The sequence below is a fragment of the Denticeps clupeoides genome, chromosome 17 (genome assembly GCF_900700375.1).
Source record: "Denticeps clupeoides chromosome 17, fDenClu1.1, whole genome shotgun sequence".
Lineage (NCBI taxonomy): Eukaryota > Metazoa > Chordata > Actinopteri > Clupeiformes > Denticipitidae > Denticeps > Denticeps clupeoides.
Genome location: NC_041723.1, coordinates 7435805 through 7459341, shown reverse-complemented (window position 1 = coordinate 7459341; position 23537 = coordinate 7435805). Strand labels below are relative to the sequence as shown.

General features: G+C 42.0%; 1 protein-coding gene across 2 annotated transcripts in view; it reads right to left on the bottom strand.

Moving 5' to 3' along the window:
- Window positions 1–23537, bottom strand: part of mgat4c (mgat4 family member C) — a 98457-nt gene that overhangs the window by 37740 nt on the left and 37180 nt on the right. For both annotated transcript variants that reach the window (XM_028959151.1, XM_028959150.1), the window contains exons 3-4: window positions 18869–18957; window positions 5698–5787 (exon numbers count right to left, since the gene is read on the bottom strand). The gene's annotated coding sequence lies outside the window, so the exon portion shown is untranslated. The remainder of the gene's footprint in view (window positions 1–5697; window positions 5788–18868; window positions 18958–23537) is intronic.

The following is a 23537-nucleotide window of genomic DNA, read 5'->3' as shown; positions in this document are numbered from 1 at the left end:
GCGGAAAGGAAAACATAATAGTATTAAACTATTTCACCAGAAGAACAGCAATCACTTATACTTTCATTCTGAGACCCTTGGAGTCTGTGAGTGATTTCAGACACGTTGATCATTGACTTAACTCCTTTAAATAACAGAAACTTTAATAAATAATCATGTCTATCAGATTTAATGGATGCATAATGAATATAGCAAATACAGCCTTACTCCATAAATCTTTATTTATACATTCAATACTGTGTTGCGGCTGAAGGGGTCCAGGGTTACTTTTCAATTCATTTCATGATATACTATGGCCACTATTTCGAAAAAGTGCAACTACACTGCTAAGGATGGGGTTTGGTTGTGTGGACAGGGGAAATTATCTATACCATGAAGAAGAAAAACCAATGATGCTTTACTTTGGTGTGTAAGCATTTCTATCACTCAGAACACATACTTTGATGATGTTTTTATGAAAATAGTTTAAAATGGGAGGAGCCCAGCTACTCCTCAAACATACTGCTTCCTCATTCTGAATTATTTAAACCCACACCAGTCAATATGTCACAATCACAAACATCATTAAAAATCCTGCTTCTTTCTTGTTTTATTCATGTATATCCTAAGGACGCCTTACTTTACACCAGACCAGCGTCTCTCAAATAGTGGGGCATGCCCCCCTGGGAGGGAGCATTGCAATGCCAGGGGGCGTGTGTGACTCTGGGAGGTTAGCATTTGGCAGATTGGTTTTTCAATCGCTACAGCCGATGAATTGTGAAAATGCTTAGTAATACAGCCACTCCTCCGCTTCTTTCAGTTTTGGTATGGAACGTTTCAAAATAAAGTTTCAAATGGAAAGACAGAGAAATAATTATTATACATTAAACTTTAGGGTTTAATTGGAAACATTGCATACCGTCAAAAATGCAGAAAGTGGAAGAGGGGATGGAAATGGGCGTATAAAAAAGTGGACAGTGGTTACTCGCCAAGGTGATGGATTAAATGCAGCGGACACATTTTTTTGTGTGCACCGTGTGCTGTGTTCACTGTGCATCACAATGATAATCACTTCACTCTTTCTTTCACTTCCTAGGGGGCATAACAGAAAATAATTGAGAATCACTGCAGTAGACCAACGAGCTGTTAGCGCCATTTCCAAATTATTGCTGTATATTTCCGCAGTTTTTTGCAGAAAAAATGGGTGATATTTTGTGAAAACATAACTGTGTCACTAATTTGTTTGCTTGCATCAAATCATGAATTTGCACAGTATCCACCTCTTCTGAAGGCTTAAGCTAATGCAGCGGCTCAACTGTGTTTACATGGAATAACTCAGAGCTAATTACACTGACCATCAGCTGACTTCCTGCTTCGTGCGTGATGGATTTTCCACAAATTAGCCGCTGCCATCGGACACCCGCAGTGTCAGTGGTCACTGGACACCCATCGGACACCCACCAGTGTCACAGCTAACTGCTGGTGCCGCGCCATAGCTGTCAATCTCTAATCTTGAACCCTGAGTGCCACAAAAGATGTACAAGCGTTTTCCATCTCCTCCGACTGCCTAGCCTGTCAATCTGCCTATTCAAAGGTCCCCCTCGCTCAGGGAGAGCCTAACCCCCCGCACGCTCGCCTGTGCTTATGAGTGTCACTTCAGTTTAGATTTCACCATGGCTTCGGAAACCTCACAAAAGATCTCCCACGGGGGAGTTCAGCCGGGTGTGGAAACCCTGCTGTTTCATTAGCACTCTAGGGAAAACTACTTTAAAACCAACCTCACATTGCACCAAAGCCTTCTGCCCATCTCTCAGCTCTGTCTGTGTGTGCTCTGATGATTGCTTGAAGAGAATGAACTACACACTGGGCAAGGCCTGCTCATAAAAATGTCATTTCTCCCCACCTATGCTGCCATTTAGCAGGCTCGCAAGCCCAAAGCGCTTACTCCAGGGTGGTGGAAATCTTTAAATTCATCCACCGTCCAAAAAATTCTGGCTTTGCGAAAAAGATGGTGCTTATGCTTGATTGAGATGGGTTGGAAATAGGATGGGTTTAGGCACCACCATGCTCACTTGGTTTTGGGTAAAAGACAGAAGGGCAGTGAACTGGTTGCAGCAGAACTGGTTGCATCATTTATGAATCCCAGCCTCAGTAACTGCAAGGATGTCTGAGAGTAATAACACAGGCCTGCTTCGTATTGAGTGGCATATTACAAATTCACCATGGGTAATTCTCTTGACATTGTGGGCCTTGCCATAGCCTGATCACACTAAATGTTTCATCATATTTTCAGCAGGAAAAAAATCTTGTGTGTGTGAATAACATGTTAATAAACATATAATAATATGTTAATAAACATAATCCTGATTCTGTTTGCATGTCACTTGATTGGAGGCCAGGCCAACATCTTCAACTCTTTGACAAGTTCCTCAAGTTATTCCTAAAAACTTCTTACAGTGTGGCAGGAAATGTCAGCCATTTTGAAAGAGGCCATTGTCACAAAGGGGTGCACATCTAAATGAATGAACCCAAGGTTTCCCAAGGTCACCTGTCTTGAATTCCCATAGCGTGTCCTGTTGCTTTTTTCCTCATTTCAACAATCAGACCATCTGCATGTTTAAAAAAAATGGAGCTACTGCTCCATTGGTCACTTCTGACGCTTTGGGCAGTGACGAGGGATAAATCTAGCATCACAATTTGTTAAGATAATTACATCCCTACATTAGGGCTCATTTATGCTCCGTTTACATATCTGTATGTCATTTACGTTGGAGTTGAGAGCAGCCACTAGAGGGCAGTCCACAGTCCAAATTGACCGACAAACATGCTGCTGGTGGAGGAGATGTATTCACAGCTGGTAATACGCTCAAAAAAATAAAGGGAACACAAAAAAAACACATCTTAGATCTGAATCACTGTAAATCAACCCATGAAGGTCTGGATTTGGCGTCACACTGAAAACTAAAGCGGAAAAACACACTACAGGCTGATCCAACTTGTAATGTTCTTAAAACAAGTGAAAATGAGGCTCAGTAGTGTGTGTGGCCTCTACGTGCGTGTATGACCTCCCCACAATGACTGGGCATGCTCCTGATAAGGTGGCGGATGGTCTCCTGAAGGATCTCTTCCCAGACATGGACTAAAGCATCCGCCAACTCCTGGACAGTCTGTGGTGCAGTCTTGGTGGGTGGAGACATGATGCCCCAGATGTGCTCAATTGGATTCAAGTCTGAGGAACGGGCGGGCCAGCCCATGGCATGAGTGCCTTTGACTTGCAGGAACTGCTGACACATTCCAGCCACATTTCAGCCAACCACACCAGCATATGGACTCACAAGTGCTCTGAGGATCTCATCTTGGTACCTAATGGCAGTCAGGCTACCTCTGGCGAGCACATGGAGGGCTCTGCGGCCCCCCAAAGAAATGCCACCCCACACGATTACTGACCCACTGTCAAACTGGTCTTGCTGGAGGATGTTACAGGCCATACAACGTTCTCCATGGCGTCTCCAGACTCTGTCACGTCTGTCACATGTGCTGAATGAACCTGCTTTCATCAGTGAAGAGCACAGGGTGCCAGTTGCGAATTTGCCAATCTTGCTGTATGGTGTTGGACCCTCATGGACATTGGGCCTTCATACCACCCTCATGGAGTCTGTTTCTGGCCATTTGAGCAGACACATGAACATTTGTGGCCAGCTTGAGGTCATTTTGCATGGTTCTGGCAGTGCTCCTCCTATTCCTCCTGGAAAAGTTCTCCTGCTGCTGGGTTGTTGCCCTTCTACAGCCTCCTCCACGTCTGGTAGTGCCTCCATGCTCTGGACACTTTGCTAACAGACACAGCAAACCCTCTTGCCACAGCTTGCATTGATGTGCCATCCTGGATGAGCGGCACTACCTGAGCCACTTGTGTGGGTTGTAGACTCCGTCTCATGCTACCACTAGACTGAAAGCACCACCAGCATTCAAAAGTGACCAAAACATGAGTCAGAAAGCATAGGAACTGAGAAGTGGTCTGTTGTCCCCATCTGCAGAACCACGCCTTTACTGGGGACGTCTTGCTAATTGCCTATAATTTCCACCTGTTGTCTAGGTGGACAGTTTGATTTCACAGAAGTGTTATTAGCTTGGAGTTATATTGTGTTTAAATGTTCCCTTTATCTTTTTAGGCAGTGTATGTGTTTAATGTGGGTATAAAGAAAGTAACAAAAGTGGTGTCGGCAATGTCAGTGTGACAATTAAACCATGAAACCATTAAATAGATTTTGCTTAAGTTCCACTGCTGGCATGGATTCCAGTGATACGGCTCTATTCTGACTAAATCCACATGTTTTCTGATTGTAATGAGACACAGAGAGAAGGCCCTAACCTTCTTAGATGTGGAGTTTAAATGGGCCTTTACTGTTCACTTGTTGCCTAATGCTACTGCATTACAAAAACACATCTTATCAAATGCAAAAACATATAAATATCTAACCAATCTTCTCATTCAGATACACCTAATGAGGTGTACATATAGTAGATTTTTCATATTTTGATAAATATTAGAAAGCGACCTGGCATAAGACTAAACTTTTGCATGTTAAACAGCGCACTGGTAAGAGGGAGTCATAATAAAGTGGATCTGGATTGCAACAGTTTTCCTCCCTACAAACACACACTAACTCTTTATTGTAAGACACACACTCCCTGGGATCCGCTGTACATTATCAGCACTCATCAAAGGTGCCGTCAAGTAAATGTAAAACTGGGACTCACAGAGCGACTCTGCTGCACTCCCCACATTCAAATGAGACAGGCTTATTAATTCTTCAGGAACCAGGCAGACTCCTGGTTTTCCCCAGACTAATTTTTGGCACATTTAAAGATGATAAAAGCTCTGTTGCCCAAAACACACACACACACACACACCATAGAACTGACACACACTGTGAGCCACTCCACTTGGCTCTTATCCCTCTTATACAAGTACAATGTAAAATAGCTTCGTGATTTTTAAATGAACACACATGCATATTAAATTAAGCAATCAAATGATCATTCAAATGCAGCCGTCACTTCACCACACATCATGCATAATACAAAACATAATTTTCTTATTCACAGTGCAGTGGTTATGTACAACGTGTGGATGGATATTTGCTCATTACATGCAAAAGATGCTCCATTGTAATGACCTTTTCATTTACATTACAATTGCTCGTTAGCAACGGCTAATGGACACATCCATTTAATGAACTATTACTTTTATACTTTTGCAACACCAATATCTGATATATGATGGTTTATCAGAAAAATATTAAGTAATATAACAATGATTAGAGCTGCTATTTATAGATAACAGATGCAATTCTGAATATTAATTAATAATAAATGCCAGCGACCAGCCGACTTGTGCAACATAAATATTAAATGCTCAACAACTAATTTTCTAAAATATCATGAGCAGGCAAGCAGCTTGGATGGAGAACCTGAAACAACATCACTTCATCATTATATTTACATTCATGCCATTTATCAGATGCCCTCATCCTTAGCACCTAAAAAACAGTAGTTACAGGGACAGTTAGGGTTAAGTGTCTTGCTTAGGGTCACAATCAGTTGGGTTCGAACCTGTGACTTTGTGGTCTTCTGGTGGCGAGTGTGTTACCCACTAGGTAACCAATGTGGTTCTGCACACAATATTTCTAAACTTGCAGACAACAAAATCGCACTGACCTGCATGGGTGAGAAAGTGGAACGTGGCGTTGTGGGTGGCTCTGTTGAATCCGATTCTGCGCTGAGGTCTGCTTAACTTCCCTGCTCCCCCTAAATTAAAAACAAAGCCATCAAATTAATACATGTCCACAATTCAATTTACATAGAAATCGAACCTTCAGCTGCAGAAATAACAGCATGCCCACCCATAGCAGGAGGGCTGGGAGAGGTGACTTTTGAAAGATGCTGCAAATGAGAAAATAAGGCGATTAAATTGGAAGAATATCTTGTTAATGTATATGTAAATTAATTGTAAACAAGGGATCGGCTGTGGAATCTTCAGAGCCTCTCTCACCCTTTCCTCTCGCTCTCATCATTCAGCACGCTTTCAGTGCACTGGCAGAGGAAGTTCATTCAAAATGTAGAGTAGAGGGCAGAGCTGTGACCTTCTGCTGCACAAAAGAAACACTTCTAGGCATTTTTTCCTTCCAACCAAGGAGAGCTTGGCTTCTCTTTTTTTGAACATTCTCAGCTGTAGAGTTTTTTTTTCTGTTAGACATCAAAGCTTCAATTATCCTAATTACAAGCACTTCAGGATTCATCAGCCCAGGCCACTTCACCCATCTGAGAAATCTGTGTTGTTTAAAAATGTATTTAATATGCACATTGATTGGCAGCTGCTTGTGCATCATATGAACGTGATTTTACATTAGACAGCAAAGTAATGAGCTGAATAGAATAAAAAGGTGGATAATGAGATTATTTTTCACCTTTCCACATTATTCCTGCAGGTAAAGATGTATGTTTTCTATAAACCAACAGCCAGTAACCCTGAGGGTGCTGCACATTTAAATCATCACTTCCTGTGGACCCTCGGCAGGAAGCCCTTCATCTGAGTGACAACACGCTTCCCCCGCCTGTGACCATGGAGGACCTGGCAGTGGATGAGTTCAGCGGATAATCCGTGTGGCAGTGGCCGCTCAGCAGGTCTGCAGCGCCGGGCAGAAGGCCCAGGCCGATCCCCCTCAAGAGGTCAGTGTACAGCAGCAGTTAAAGGTTATGTGAGCAGATGAGTCACCGTGACCACTTCAAGTCAACCGCAGGGCCTACAGAGACAATCCATGGCTGGGTTACAGCACTGTACTTCATAACAAAACACTGCGGAATGATTTTGTTACTCAAACATAATGTATTATGACAGATTTAGATGAAGTTGGACGGTGAAAAATGCCCCTAGTGTAAAAAAAAAAACAAGTAAAGGCACAGACACCCCAGTCTGCAGGCTTCAGATAGTCACCTCACTCCTGCTGAGTTGATCTTGGTGATTTGGTCACCACTGTGTCCATTGATGTGCACAAACATCAAAACTAGGGATGTAACCATGCACCGTGAATTGGCAAAAATCAACCCAAAAGTGTTTGAATTAGAAGTTAAAAATGATTTGCCATACTTTTTGTTTTACAAAGTGCACTAGGACACAGGACATAAAGACATGGGAAAAGTGAGTGAGAAGCAGTGTGGTGAGGGAATATCGAGCATTTTAGCCACTCTAGCAGGTTTGAGTTCCCTGCATAACCCGTCCTCTGGGTCACACCGGCCAAGTTGTGGCCTTCTTTCACCGAAACCCTGTGCCCACTGGGTTTCCAGCTACACACAGAAGAATTTGTTTTATTTTTGTTAATCCAATTAATATTTAAGAATGTTCTTGTATTGTTTTTTTGTATTACTATTTATTCATTTTAGTTGTCGTTTGGACATTTCATTTTTAGATCTTTCATCCTAATTTGCCCTCTGAAACCATATGAAGGCTCTTCACCCGTCTGGCTCCATCCAAAGTCATGCTGTTGCAGCAGACGACCTGTCTTCCCTCCTGCTGAGCTCTCATCCATCCTTCTCCTGTTTTCTCCTTTTTCACCTCTCCACTCATAAGCAGTGGTCTGGTGCCAGTGGGTTCGTCTTCTGTAAACCGTTTCTGTTCTTCTTTGGCAGTCTCATTTTGATCAGTTTGGATCCCGTTCCCAGATGGAAATAAATTGTAAACCTTGACAACATGAGTTCCTACTATTTTATTTTCATCAGTCAATCGTCCGTCAACCTCCACAGGATGATGCTGTTGTTGAAGTTCCATCTGGTGGCAACGCAGACTGGTTAAAAAAACTCAAAGACTCCATGAGCAAAACCTGATCCCAGTAGGTCTGTCTGCTTCTCTGCATCTTACCTGCTGAAGTTCAGTAAGTTGCTATTTTTTGTCAATCTTTTAGTTTTGAGGTGAAGTTCTTCCTCTTCCTGTAGTCGTTGGGAACTTTCTGTTCTTTCCTGGCTCTTTTCTGCGCCTCCATTTCCTCCTCTGGAATAATCCTTCCAGGAATAAATCTTACCCCCCCCCTCCCCCTTTCTATACGTCTATTCCTCTGAGGCCTTGTTTGTCTTCCCTCTTCCTTCTTCTCTCCATTTCTCCTCTACAGTGCTTTCCATACACCCCTCATGGGTCCTCTGCTCCTTTTTCTTTCTCAATTAAATGCTCCTCTCTAACATGCCGTTCTCCCTGCGGCCATTTGATTGTCTCTGTGAGAGGAAAGTTCTTTTGTCTTGCTTCTGATTTCCTTTTCTTCACTCTTCCTTCTCTGATCTTCATTTTACCCCCGGATTCAAAACGGTTTCCAACACGTCCTTCTTATTTCCACTTATTGGTCACGGTTACATCTACGCTCAGAATTCTGCTTCGGTAAAGGTCACTCTTCTCTACATTTCTGATGTTCTTCATCTCTCCTTTTAGACCCCCCCCCCCGATCCTTCGCTGCACTGAAGATTATGGAGCTACCTGAATGGTGCTCTATCATAGCTGAAAGATTTGCCAGGAAACAAAATCTATTTTTGTTCTGGACGTTTTCCAGCTTCTCTTGACTCTGTCCCCTTACCTCGATGTCGTTTACAAGTCTTACTTCTCCCCATCACTTACAGCATCATATGCTGTAACCCTGAACACAACACAGGAACAAGTGATGGGGAGAGTCATATGCATTCTTTACGTTTATTCCTTGCTGAGTAGCATCTTCTCTATAAAGTTTTTTCCTGTAACAGGTACTTTTGCATAAATAGTTTTTTTTTTCAGATGAAAGGAAGGCAAGTGAACTTTCAGTTAAAGTTCCTTATATAAAAAAGATAAAATAAAAAAAGATAAAATGAGCCAACATTGTCCCTGACATTATAATGAACTTACTATCCGTTCCACCTTTGCTTAAGTCTACACCTATTTCCTGTTCTTTTCATCTTATGTTTTACATTCTACAACTACTTTTATTTAGTTTCTGTATAAAAAAAGCTTGGTGATAAGTATTTATGCCAAAGCAGATAGAAAAACCATGAGGTGAAGGGGCATGTGACACATTTTAGCTTATTAGCAACTATTATTAACAGTTTATTACTTGCTTACAAAAAATGATTAATGAATCTCACTTCATACAGATGAGATATGCTGCACATCTTTACAATCCCCTGCACTTTTCTTTTTAATGGATACAGCAGATAAAAGAGAACGCAAGTATAAAACAAGAACAAAATGTTCCAAAATAATTCTAGATGAGAATTGACCATTCCTCCAGGCTTATGATGACCTCTTCTAAATCAATGGTTTCCTCCTCCTCCTCCTCATCTGTCTAGTAATTTCTCCAGGACCTTAATGCTCTCTGTTCTATCCTCCTCATCCCCCTCTGATTTCATTTAATTTCTTTGGACCGAATTAATATTTTTTTTAACACAATGCGTCTCTGTGGTTGAAAAGCCACCATTTCAATGCCTGTTATTTATTGACTGTTAATCTCCTCTGTGCTTCTCGCCACCTCTTGTTCCCGTCTTTCCCTTCTCCGAGGCCCAGTGCCGTTTGGCATTTCATTTCGTACGTAATCACCTCTGCCCCACTCGCGTGAGTTTCTGACAACACAAACAGTCTGTTGTAAGAAAGACTAATCGCCTTTTTTAATAAAACATTTTGCTAATTGAAAAGAGCTGACACAAGGTGTCCTCTACCCTCAAACACTCGAAGGCAACTGGATGCCATCCAAAAAGATGATTATTTCAGCCTCTTCCCCCATTTTCTAAACTTATCTGTGAAGTCCTTCCGTCCTCTTCTTCAGTTCTATGTTATTCCAAGAAAAGCATTTAAACCACTTAACACATAAGCCCCGCAAAGCAGGCATTCAAATGACAGCAATCTACTATTGAAAGTGAATGTGACGTGATTGTCATTGTGATGTCCTCACAAATGTTCTCTGCTTTTAACCCATCACCCTTGGTGAGCAGTGGGCAGCCATGACAGGTGGCCGGGGAGCAGTGCTTTGCTCAGTGGCACCTCAGTGGCACCTTGGCGGATCGGGATTGAAACCAGCAACCTTCTGATTATGGGGCCGCTTCCTTAACCGCTAGGCCACCACTGCCCTATTATTATTTGTTTTTTTCTAAGATAGCTTGCATCCAATGTGTCTGAGATAGCTGCAGTATGTTCCCTTAGACCTGAGTACATGAGTGATTATGAACCCTGTTCCTAGAGGCTTATCCATCAGACACGGCAAGACACGGCAACATATAACCATGTAAACAGGAAAGATTATGAACATTCCCAATCACCTTGGAAATATGATCATATGATCATATCTGCAGTCTGTAACTGTGTTAAAATGTCTGTGACTGTAAAAGTGGTAATTAATTATTCTCAAGACACAAAAGTGCCGAAATAGGCAAATCTATTGTATGACATGTATAGTGTTGCATGGATTCACTATATTAATGGGCAACAACAACTATGGGACACATGTTCTGTATTTCTAAGCTCTTTTTGGCAGAAACAGCCACCAGTCCTGGCTCTACAAGATAATATGACAGTAAGACTTTGATACATATTGATAAGGACACATATTTTAATACTCTTTTTTCCACTGCATATTAAATTTAATAGCATATGGCAGTCTGTGGTCAGAACCACACATTTAACCCTCTGTTATCGCTATTTAAATAAGACCCTAACTACAGACCTATTTTCTCCTCCTTTCACTGTCCTTTTCATCTTCCATTTACGCTCAACACATTTGATGTTCTGCACCTACTGAGGCTACTCAGTTTTCTTCCACCATCTCATACAGATCTTACATTACCTCATCAGTCCCTCATCAGTTCCGCTTCTCCCAATACAGTCCTTTGGTTTTCCCTCATTAGATGCTTTTCCCCTCTGCGTTCAATGTCATTTTGAGCTTCATTTGCTCAATCAACTTTTTAATTTGGGGATCCTGTCCACTAATTTAGAAAAATAAATAAATAAATCCATCTCAAATGTTGAACTCTGAACCAACCTGAAGCCTAATGTGTATATAATTCTTAAACCCAATATGTCTGTAAACATCACTGAGATATTAAGAAAAATTTATTCGAGTGCATTTTGCTTTTTAAAAACAACATCAGTGCTCCTTTAATTACAGTAGCATAGCAGGCTGGGGCATGTTCTCCTGAAGCGCCGCTATGCTTTACTCCAACATTCCATAAGAATATTCTATTTACATACTTTTTTGTTTAAACAAAGTTTCTTTCACAATAAAATTGTGTTATTTAATGAAGGCTCTTTAAATGCAGTTTAGATGAAAATGCAAATCATGGTAAAAAAATTCATGATGTGAATATTATTTCCAGAACCCCACCTAAAGGTTTCTGAAGCAGTGATTCAGTGATTAAAGGCCAAAGGAATCTGTGAAAACTTTCCAATTCCACTCAAAAGGTCTGGTTCTTCCTGAATTGATTATCCTCATTAGAGCCTCACTCACATCATGTAATGACACAAAAGTGACATTGCCTCTTCAGTCAAGTGCCGTGCCAGCGGATCTCCCGTATCTGAAGCATGCTCACTTAACTTCTACGTGCTCTCTCGAGTCCTTCAGGCTGAAGAATCTGTAGGACAGATCTCAGACTTCAGCATGAGTGACAGCCCTTCCCCAGGATCCGTTAACGTTGCTGCTAGAGGGCCGTGTTTACCTCCATTCTTGACCTTTACTGGGCACTCATCCCTCTCCCACACCCGTGAGAACACACACAGCACCTCAGGTAATGACTTCTGCTGATAAAGGTGACATTGTTATTAGAAAAGGGTCCTGCTCCTTTAATTGGGCCACAGCTCCAGGGTTGTGAGTTTGAATCCCAGCTCAAGCCTTGTGTGTATGTGCAGAGTCTGCATGCTCTCCCCATGTTGGTGCAAGTTTCCTTTCCTCCCTCCATCCAAAGGATTGTACACTAGGTGTTCATGGAAGGTTCTCCATGGAAGCGGTTTTTCAGTTGTTTCATACCCAGATCTGAAAGTTGAGGTTCTCATTAGAACCCTTAGCAATCACTTTTGTGATCAGAAAGCATGATGGAATGCAATAACCTGTAACCCAAATAACTCTTATAAAAACAATATTGACCTATTCACTTAACAGAATTCATGTGTGAAACACATTTAACAAAAATCTCTTTAATAAAATCAATCATTACGCCCATAAGCCTATAAAGGCCTCAACCTGTTGCACAACAGATCGAATCTGTGTTAAATTTTTAAAAATGAATCTGACCATTAGATGTGTATTAGTCTGGTGTTTGTTGGGAGTGAAATAGCCAATATTAATATTGAATATGAATTAAAATCAACGAGTAGCAGAATGGCCTCTCACTTTTTATGTTCACATTCCTCTATGTTCCATGCCTTAAACTTTAAACTATTAAGGAAATCTCTGCTCTCCTGACTTGGTCTTTAAGTTTTACTGCCATTGGCCTCAACCATCGAATAGCTTTAATTTCAGATCTGCTTCCAAGTCCAAATCCAGCTTTATCACTCGATTTCCCAGGGTTATCATTTTTTGATGCATTATTTTAGCTGCATTTAATCTGTTAGGGTTAGGTTTAGAGTTTTTGCTTTTATGAGTCTTCATAGCTTTTTTGGGGCAACTTTTTATGAATTTGACGGTTTATTGCTGTTATCTTTTTTTCGTCTTAATTTAAGGTCATCTGGAAAGCTCTCCTGTGTAAGTTTTGCACATGTTTTTAAATGTGCAAAATACATTATAAAAATTGTGACCTTGACGTTAGATTCTTGGCAGGTGTAACATGTATGGACAACAGTGTGCTCCATTCTACCTAGCTGTGTTTTTATGAGTAAATGCACGGCCCTGCACTCTGTAGTCACATGGCTGAGGAATGAACCTTGGGGCGGGAAAGCAGATAGAAGAAAGTTACACAAGTTACATTTCAGCCCTGCCCAGGGTGACAAAAGAACAAAAGCTGTTCTCTGTCTCCCCCTCTGCCTCGTTCCTGCAGAATTTTCCTTCCAACAAGGGGACTCCGCAGTGGATTGTGGAGAGGCGTCTGCCAATAGGATCGTTTGATCAGCTGCCAGGTGATGACAGATGAATCTGCATTAATCTCTGCATTCTCTTTCCCACCATTCAGTTCTTTCTCACTTGGGCAGTTTCTCCCTGACTGCATAGAAGGGCAGTGTGTTATGCTCACCAGCTCGGAAACGAACATCCCGCCACGTGGGAATGCCTCGCCGCTCTTTCCCTTCATATCTATGCACAGCTTTCTACAGCATTGTTCTTTGAAGGAACTCATCTGAAGGTTTAAAAAAATATCAACTTTCTGTAAAACACTTACACCAGACCATTCCACTAAAATGCGGCATTAGCCCAGATATAAGATGACCCTAATTGACCCTGTTTAGAAGATGGTAGTGGACATCCCGTCTAAGACGTTGCACCAAAATCTCCAACAGAACTTGGAGCTGGATTTGTCAATTTACCTCAAGGCTCCTTACAAGTCACTATCAATGCATACCTAGCTGCTGTAAGCCATGTTGGCAAAAACCAGCCTTGAAATCAGTAATGTTGTAATCTCACACGTGATAAGTAGAGGCGGTATTTTTCTTCGTCTCATTCTTCAACATATTACTGAAGCACAGCTTCCAAAAACCAGTTTGGCAGCTAACCAATGTTTATTAACGCATTCCCACATTGCACTCCCAATTGTTCCGGTCCAATCACTTCCAGTCATCGTGAGTAACCAAGCGGTCGGGGCAACCAGAGCAATAAAGGCCATCCAGGATCATGATGGCACAACAAGACAGAGAGTAAACACAAGCGGTGACAATCCAAACACAGGGAAAGACCCACTCCGGCCGAATTCCCAGTCCAACACAGGAAGCAACGGCAATGAAACAACACAGTAATAAATCAGCATAGAAATGGTGGAACCTCAGTTCTCCGCCGTAGCGCTTTCTGAGGACTCTTGACAAATCTATTTTTAAGACAGCCAGCGCAGCTGTCTAAAAGCCCCGTGAAGTTAACATCAGATTGGAATAACACTGCGGCACAATGGGGGCAGAATGGAAGTCAGAAATGGGGAATGAACGGCTCCGTCCAGCCATTGTGTCTGAACAACGGCGTGTTTATGGCCATCGGGTGGGAGGAATGTGACAGCGGAATTGCATCCATCTCGCTTGCACGGTACGCGGCCAAAATTGGTTATGGGGGGGTGGGTGGGGGTACAGTACAGGAGGTTTACTTCCCCTATTTATGTTAAAAATACAGGGAACGGTTCAGGCCTCCTTGGCTGCTACAATCGCTCAAACCTTCCATATTGACCCGGCGCGTTCTGACAACGACGCATTGCAGGAGGCCCGGCGAGGATCGATATAACACCGCTGTTTGATTGCACAATTTATACACCCAAATGGATCCAGGAAGATATTTTTTCCTACAGTTTATCCCCCCAGTCACACACACACCCACACACACATGATCCTTAACTTACTGACCTCCCTCATACACGCTGAAAAAAGTGAAACACTGGCTGAACTTGAATCTGTCGCGCCTAATATTTTAATGTAATGTAAATAAACCAATCAAACCTGCTATAATCTGGCTCATTTACATAAACGCTAAAATAGCAGTTGTGACAGGTTTAAACTTTTAAAGTTTAGCCAATGCTCACTTTTTACGGTGCAGAAGGTACGCGTCACATGTTAGACCGAGCAGCGGAGAGGCCCGGTGCTGCTGAGACGGAGGGGGACGGGGCACAATGGCGCGCCGCGCTATTAAATCAGCCGTTCCTCTCATCCATACGAGAGCCGCGTTGCGCGGCCGACCGGCCGGAGTTACGCTGATTTTTTTATTCCCCTCTCCAATCTCCCGGTCCCCGGCTAACAGCTGCTGATGAACCAGCAGTGACAGCCTGTGATGGGTCTCCTCCATTAGAAAAACATAACCAGCTGTTATTTCTAAAGGGGATCGTCTGCCTATTATGGCGCACTCCGGCGGGAGGGACTCTCCTGCGACGCTTATTATTTTTCGCGTGGCAGGCTGCCGGGGAGAGAGGTGCGAAGGCTGAGCCGGTGACAGATAGCACTGTTTTCTTTCATCAAGGTCTCAAGTGGAAGGACAAAATATTTAATCCACACCGTTCGAGGGAAGGTTGTAAATATGAAAGAAAGAAACAGGAGTGACCAAACATTTTCACCTTTCACCCATATGAGAATCTGTCGTCTGTGTTCATCTGTGTAGAGCTTATAGGGGAAGCTTGATGAGGGACCAGGCCGCACTTTTATCGCCCCGCCCACCCCCGACGTGAATGGAACAACGTCCGCCAATCCTGCGATAAGATCTGACTCCAATTTAGAATAAAAACTCACACAGACTTGATGCTTCCCCGCTACCGTACAGTAAGCGACGCTCTACAGATGAACTGATGTAATCTGCTGCTCCAGTGTGTGGATTTGCCCGGCCTGCCGTGGCTAAAGCTGCTTCTGCCTGTTCTAATTTACCCAGGATCTGGACTACATTATGTTCCCGAGACCCCACCACGAGGAACTAACTACGTTAAAACTCCTTATGCTGCAACTGACAGGACAAAAAAGAAAGGAGAGGAGAACGTTGCACCTCGGGAGATGCTCAGTCTGTACACAACCCACTCAAAGAAATTATGAAAACAAAGGCCAGACTCCGCAGAGGAGTCTGCAAATTAGCGCAGTCTCCTTCCCCTTCCACCATTTCCCTGGACTTCAGAAAGCAGGCCAAACGGCAGACGGCCGGAATTAAAAGATAACAAAAGGGAACAGACAAAAGAAAAGAAGCGCTGGTCCGGGGGTCACCGTGAGATTCCTTTCATGTGGAAATAGGGCACTTGGGAGTGATTCCTACAGCGCAAGATATTTATAGGAGGACGGGTTTTTCGTACGCACGTATGTGCCAAGTCGCTCAAGGCAGCGTGCCCACACAGTGGACTTCAAGCGGGTGACATGTTCGAAACATATGAAAGATGTAATCCAGCGGCAGAATGCTAACATCGTGAGAAAACCCAATGTTTTGAAGGAGCTCTTGGCAAAAGATGAACAGAATCAGTTTATGGCGGGAAGTGGTCTATTTGTACCAGATCAGGCTTCTATAAGCCATCATGGTAACTCAATTCCTGCTGACACGAGAATGCAGGCAAAAGAAAAAGCATCACGATTCAGTGTACACGCTCTCACGACACATCAAAATGTCATTTATATGGATCAACTCAATACGGCATCATTACCCATGAAAAATAGCGCATTAAATAAAAAATTACATTATGAAAAAAAGTTGTTTTTTTCATTCCGATAACCTGACTAAATAAATGAATATACATTTTTTTTTCATGGCAAAGATGAACATTTCTACATATTGGTAATAACAACTTTAATATTAGAAAATTTTACACTCATTTGAGACGCTGGATTTATAGTATATATCACCAGTTACTGTTTTGAAAATCACAAAAGCAAATAAAATTTTCAGACATTTGAAAATCCCAGACGTTTTTTTAGAATGCACATCACATTTCATAAAGCAATTGGAAAGGAACCATGTGTGAATTACCAACCAGAGGCACGTAAAAATATAACTGTTTACTGCCATGCAATTAGTTAGACTTCCCTTGCCAAGACTGTAACTCTATTATCACATTTAATTTCTCATAAAACTCACATGTGTGAAGGTGATGTGAGCGCCTACAAGGTCGACTTCCTGCTTCATGCACTCAAAGAAAAAATAATACTCATGCTGATATTTGCCGTTATGCTGAAATACACACGTTAATGATGGAATACCTTACAGAATATATTTATGGCAGCAAATGCAGTATTCAAGCCCTGGCTCACATGAACTTGCACAAAAAGGGAAAAAGTTGTTTATATTCACGACTTTGTGTCAGAAAATGGTACTTGATGGAAAACAAAACGGGTTATTTTAATATTATAAAGGGCAGGAGAAGAAAGTAAGAAGCGCAGCGGGGTTCACACGATGAGAGTCCTACTTTGCATACAGAGTTGTTAGAATGCAGGCATATTTTTGTTGGGGTTATTTGCTTTCACGATGGCAACTATTCTGTCCGGCCAGCGCAAACTGTTCTCTCCTCAGACTTTGTAATAGTATTCATAGCATCAGCATCAATCATGAAGACCCTTCTCCCGCCGTCTGTGTGTGTGTGATTATAGGAATTCAAGGGGATGTGAGTACTGCCCCCCATCCCCATCCACAGACAGGTAAACCTCAGAACTGAACTCCAGCGCGCCCTGCTGATCTGAATACTCTACACGCGGGCGTCGCACCACGAACAGCTGTTCGGATGAATCTTTAATGCAAGCCCACATGTGAGCTTCCCTCTGCCAGATGCAGCATGTCCTAACCCTCCTGTCTGAACAGTTTAAAGTTGTGTTCTTCGCCCAGCTATACTTCGATTCACTCTGACATCGCTGGTTAAACTGTCTGCATTCGCTGCACACACTTGTGCTTATTTACGGTCTCATTTAATCTACTATTTGATCTACAATAAATATAAAACAAACACAAATAAACATTATATACGGTCATGCAGACAGGTGACAAATAAAAAAAAGGCATAAAGTGCTTGAATTGAATTTTTTGGTACGTTTAACATTTCTTTTTCAGAAGTTAATAATTTGCCCACTCTTAAAGGCAAACAAAGCATGACCTGGGAATTAGAGTGTTTGGATATCTGACAAACTGGCTGTTTGGGGGGGAAAAAATCAATTAAGCCTAATTAAAAGTAGCTGAGAATGGAGAGGCCAGCATTTTCCCACACTCACACAGAAACAAAGCATTATCCTGATTATCTGGGGCAGCCTTGCTCCTTTCAGGGTAAAAGTAATCTGGAGAAACGGTAATCTGTTTGTTGCTAATTTGGTGCTAATCTGCAGATGAAGCACCATAACTTTTAACAATTCAAGCTTTTACATTGTAGTTTGTATTTGCCCCAACCCAGTCATCTGACCCGCCCTTCCAACACCAAACACTGCTAGAGTATTATAGTTTCGCTGGTGTCAAGTGAAGACGTATTGGCCCGTAGGTGTAATGATAATGTTGAGTAGCTACATGATATGTAATAAAAATAACTCTAAAAAGTGTAATCCTATTACTCTAACAGTGTGAATCTCAGTGTTAACACATTTCACTAAATTGAGTAGCATTAACTAACAAGTCAACACTGGCTGTAGAGTAAATTTTACTCTAATTTTGAGCAGGACCAAATGTCTTCTGAAACAGAGTTAAAATCAACTCTTTAAGTGTAAAATTGACTGTGTAGCTGCCCTATACATGCATAAAACCCCTATTGTTAGTGACCATCTATGTAAATGGCAAGTAAACACTCAGCCCATCAGCAACAAGCACCATTCATACTTGGGTATATATTGAAAAGTTGATTTTACGCCAAGAAAGAAGAAATTGCTCTACTTTATGATTGTCACATAACACTAAAATAACACTGAGTGAATGGTTTATATTTTCAGAAATGAACTAGTTCATCATTCATATCATTGCATGCATGATATGAATGAATCCTCACATTGGGCTTTCATTCATTCATATGAGAAATGTTTAAAACCAGATTAAGGGCAGTCCTAACAACCAGTTGCCAACCCAAAGTAATGGGCCTAAATCAGCCATAGGATGAGATCTTTTATAAGACCTAACCAATTGTACACTAAATTCACACATTGGCAAAATTGTGAGCATGACAGGTATTCATAACAAAGGTTATCCATGCTGACTGTTACCTTGTCTACATTTTGATAATGTCATATAACATAAAGTCAATCAAATATATCATAAAAAAAGACACGTTGTTGGAAAAGGAGTATTACCTTCTAGAAGAGTCAGATTTCTACAAGGGCGACTGAGAGATCAGCAGAGCTGCTGATGTCCATCAGATCCAGGAACCAGTGATGATGTCCTGGGAAGCAAAGGAGAGCAGCGTAACCATGAGAACACAAGAAGCGTATTTAAAGACGCATGGCCATGCATTTCCTGTATGTGTGAGAAATGTGTTGGCCTATCTCTCATTGGTGGACTGGAGGATGCAGCTCATTCTTCTCCCTGGGGAGAGGAGCTTGAAGAGAGGCCCAGGAAGGCTCTCTCCTGGCGGTCACTAACAGAGCCGCCGGGAGCCCGTGGCACTAGCGCACACAAGCAGCGTAATTGGCTCTCGATGAAGGGCCATAAACATACATCACACAGCCAGCCAGCCGCCAAGCATACAGCAACCCCCACCCAGACTCGCTCACACACACACTCACGCTCACAACTGTATATTCGCACAGAAAGGCACGCATATCCAGAGTCACCGACATGCAATCTTTTAAAAGCCCATGTAGACAGACACACACACATATATACACACCTAACTCACACACACAGACCTACATTCATGCATGCATGCACGCTGTTACTCCCCGACACAGGCCAGAACACACACACACACACACACACACACACACACACACACTTACTCCAACAGCTCCTTTCTCAAATTTCCCACTGCCGCCATGCCAGACGAACCCTCACGTCATTAAGTGAGCGCACAGCACCTCGCATCAGAGACAAGCCTGTGGATAGGACAGCACTGAGAGCTGCCGGGAGAAGGCAGAAGACGGCTCTTCCTCACTGCCAATCACACCCCCCTCGCAGCTCGGCACACTCATTTCAAAATAACTTCATGCATATGGTTAATCAGGCTGACTTGACTGCCAAACATCTGTGTGACGCTTTCATAAACGCAGCGAAATTCTTCTCCATTGCTTGTTAAGAACGTTTGTCAAAAAGCAATTAGATTTTTTTTATCTACAAAGATGGTGGTTATGAGGCTGCGTGAATCAGTATTTTGAAATACAAAGAAAATGCTTTGTCAAGTAAGCACTGTGAGTGTGTGTGCTTTTTATTGTGTGTGTGTGTGTGTGTGTCTGTGTTTCCTCAGCAGGACAAAATTACTGTTTACTAAAAGATTTCATTTTAAGGATTAAACATTTGTTAACATTAAAAATTAACATTATTTAAACATACCATTGTAGGAAACTTCAGTACACACTACAAGTAACTTGTTGGAAACCATGCCCGGGTGCAGAGAAGCCAAGAGTGTGAAATGCTGCCATCACAGATAAAGCTCCTTCCTTTGGAGAAACTTCCTTCCTTGTTTGAAATGTTTGTGTATATCACATAACCTCACATGTGTTATTACATAGACCTGTCTGTTCAGTTTTGATCTATAATGTAAAAAAAGGCAAAACTCATAAATTAGTAGGTACGTCCAAACTTTTGACTGGTAGTGTATGTTAAAAAAAAATGTATCTTACTTCTTCATTTCAGTTCTACATCGGAAAACCAATGTTCAAGTGAACAATTCTAATAGCAATAGATCTTGAGCCCCTGCCTTTTTAAAGGCAAGGTAATGGGCCATTCTGATATTTCATCCCAACCATAATAACAACAACACAGTTAGGCACCATTTCCACTTTTTTGGCACTTTCTGCAATGTGTCACATTGTAAAAATAGGGTACCAAGTTTGTATACAATACAAATTGTGGTATGAATCTGTAGCAGAAAAATATTTTATCTTTAACACTAGAAAACTAATGAGGTACCCCCTGATGGAATCATGGTATAGTGCTGTATTGATTAATTGTCATACCCCTATTAGTTCTCACTTTTCTATATCAATACGTAGAATCTACTCCGTGGTGCACAAAAAAATGTGCTTTTAGAAAAACAGACAAGCTTTTTATAGCCATTCCACACAGTTACTGCATTAATAACAGTTTGTGGTCCAGAGTGCTGATTCTTGAGGTGCGAAGGGGTTAGCAAATAAAAGCAATTGAATCCCGATCATTTTGCAGCCTACTAAAAGAGAAGATAAGACATTTCTTCTACCTTGGATCATGAAGAGAGTGATTTCCAAGAAACGGAAGCAAAAGTCTCATTATTCAGGAAGGCACTTGAGGCCACAGGAACCAGCGCTCTTCATTTTTCTTGTCAGAGTCCGGCGCCGTTAATGGCATGTTCACAGTCAGTGGTGGGACAGAAGGATGGCATCGGCCACCTCTGCCCATGTAGGGAGGGACGATAAAGCACTTTTCACATACACGGGACCACCGATAAAGCAGACCCTCCTTGGGCATCATGGTTTGGATTGATTATATCCTTTGAATATTAGCATGCAGCGTGCAGCCTCTCTCAGACCAATGAGGATTTTTATTTTCAGTCTGTCAAGCCCCAACCCCTCCACAACCACATTTTCCCTGGCATTTCAGCAGGGATCAGGTGGGTGAATTTCAGCCTGAGGCTCGTTCCAGAGCTGAATGCCATCCTGTAACAGCATGGCTCCGTTGTCCACCACTATCTGTCTTTGCCTCCTAATTGGCCAAATTTATTGTGCTAATAAGCAGCACAGCTGTGAGGTTGCGCTGCCGAGCCATGTGCTGCAATGTGAAACTACGAAGGACATGAACTTGAGCTAAGCCCGCGATCTAATGCAATTCTCTGGAAAAACGCCACGTAATGCAGCGAGGGCTGTGCACCTAAAGGCTCTTAATGGCACCACATCAGAGAATCCCTGCCTCTGTCGAATATATAAACATGTGGTGGGATTACATCTTGATCGAAGATTAGGGATTATGGGTAGCATGTGGGGGAAAAAGTTATCCAGCAGATGCTGTGTGCTTAACGCTGTAATAATGATGGGATTCGTTTGGGACACTTACACGCTCGTGTTGAGTCAGATATAAAGAAATCTTCCATAAAGTAAAGTAAATGAGCAACAACAAAAGCATAGTAATATAATACCACTTCACAGTATTGTGCTTTGAATTATGGTACTGCTAATATAAGCCTCTTTCATCCAACCTCAGTGTAATTAAAATAAATAAAATGCATAATATCAACACGATTACAGTTTTATGAGATTATTTTGTGTGCTTCGGTTATTATGACTGTAAAGCACATAAAATGTATGCATACAGGATTAAGAAACATATGCCTGGACTTTTATCTTAATGTGGGCCAGCACGTTCAGAAATCAGGTCATGATGCAGCTTCCTGGGAGGCCTAGATAACCTCAGCAAACAGCGGTCAGAGCTGCTCACGAGCACAACGATGCATTAGGGACGGATAGAGAAGATGGAGCACAGGTGGATGACTGGATCCCTACTGGCCCACCCAAGCTGAACAGGATGGAAACGTACATGGGACTACAGATGGGTCGGTATAAAATCAGGTCTGTTGAAGTACTCAATGGTGTGAGATGGGTCGTCGTGTTTAGTGCATGCCATTTTGAACTCTGATTACTAGGTATGTCAGAAATCATCAAATACACCAATGAATGATCAGCAGATGATTTTATCTGTATTTTTGGTAACATTAATGAATTGAAAACATGACCTCAAAGTCAAACCCCACTTACTTGCATTCAAACCCCAATTGGCAGCTGAGATTTAACATTCAGATTTTTTTCTGTAATCCTACCTCATGTAAGTAATTACATTGATCATTTTGATAATCAATTCTTGAACCAATTACGTTTTATTCAGAAAGGGTCGGCCATAGCTGAGTTTTAAATACAATGCTTAAATGCCTTGGTTCTCAAACCCTGCTACACATAACGCTGGTGGTACTTGGTCTCCATCTAGTGCTTCGCCAGGAGACTCAAAAATTACTGACAGAGGATGACAGCTAATAATAAAACAAATCATATTAAGAAAATATGCCTGGTCAAAATGCACTTTTTCTTTCACTGGAAAATGGCCTTCGTTTGGTAGATACAGTGATGTCCACGCCTGGGAGCTAAAAACACAGTTTTATTAGGATAAGGGTTTTTGACCCAATTAGCTTTTCTTTGTTGAGTAAAATTCTCCCACAGTCCCTCTGCACACATCGCCTTCCCACCCCTTCCTATGTTTTTACAGTACAGTGTGATTCAGGATTTAATTAGCTGAGGACCTTGCTTCAGGGAGCCTTGTAAATCCACATTGATGTTTCCAGGATGTGTGATGATGCCAACATCTTCATTTTTATTTAAGAGCAGGGCTGGTGAGAGAAATGTCATAAATTGACAATTTGCAAGCCGTCTGTTTACTTTCCCCCAGGCCCTTTTTTAACATTCAAAATTAGGAATTACATATAACCTTACAAAAAGCTGCAATTCAATATGACTTGTATAATAATTATTAGCTTTCAAAAGTCAGACTTCAAATCATTCTGGTAAAGAGAGAAAAACACTCACTTCAAAACCACTTAATCAGGGCCCAAAACCACTGTAATCAGGGTCACAGCTAATAGAAGCCCACCCAAGGACAGTGGGTGGGGACTCGCACAACACACACCCCATTCAATCACACACTCACACCTACAAACAATTTGGAGTAACTAATTCATTTTTAAATGGAAGGAGGAAACTGGAAAACCCAGAGGAAACCAGCACCAACGCAACGAAAACAATGCTAACCTTTCCACATTTTCACACCGGTTATGCAAGAATTGAAGAG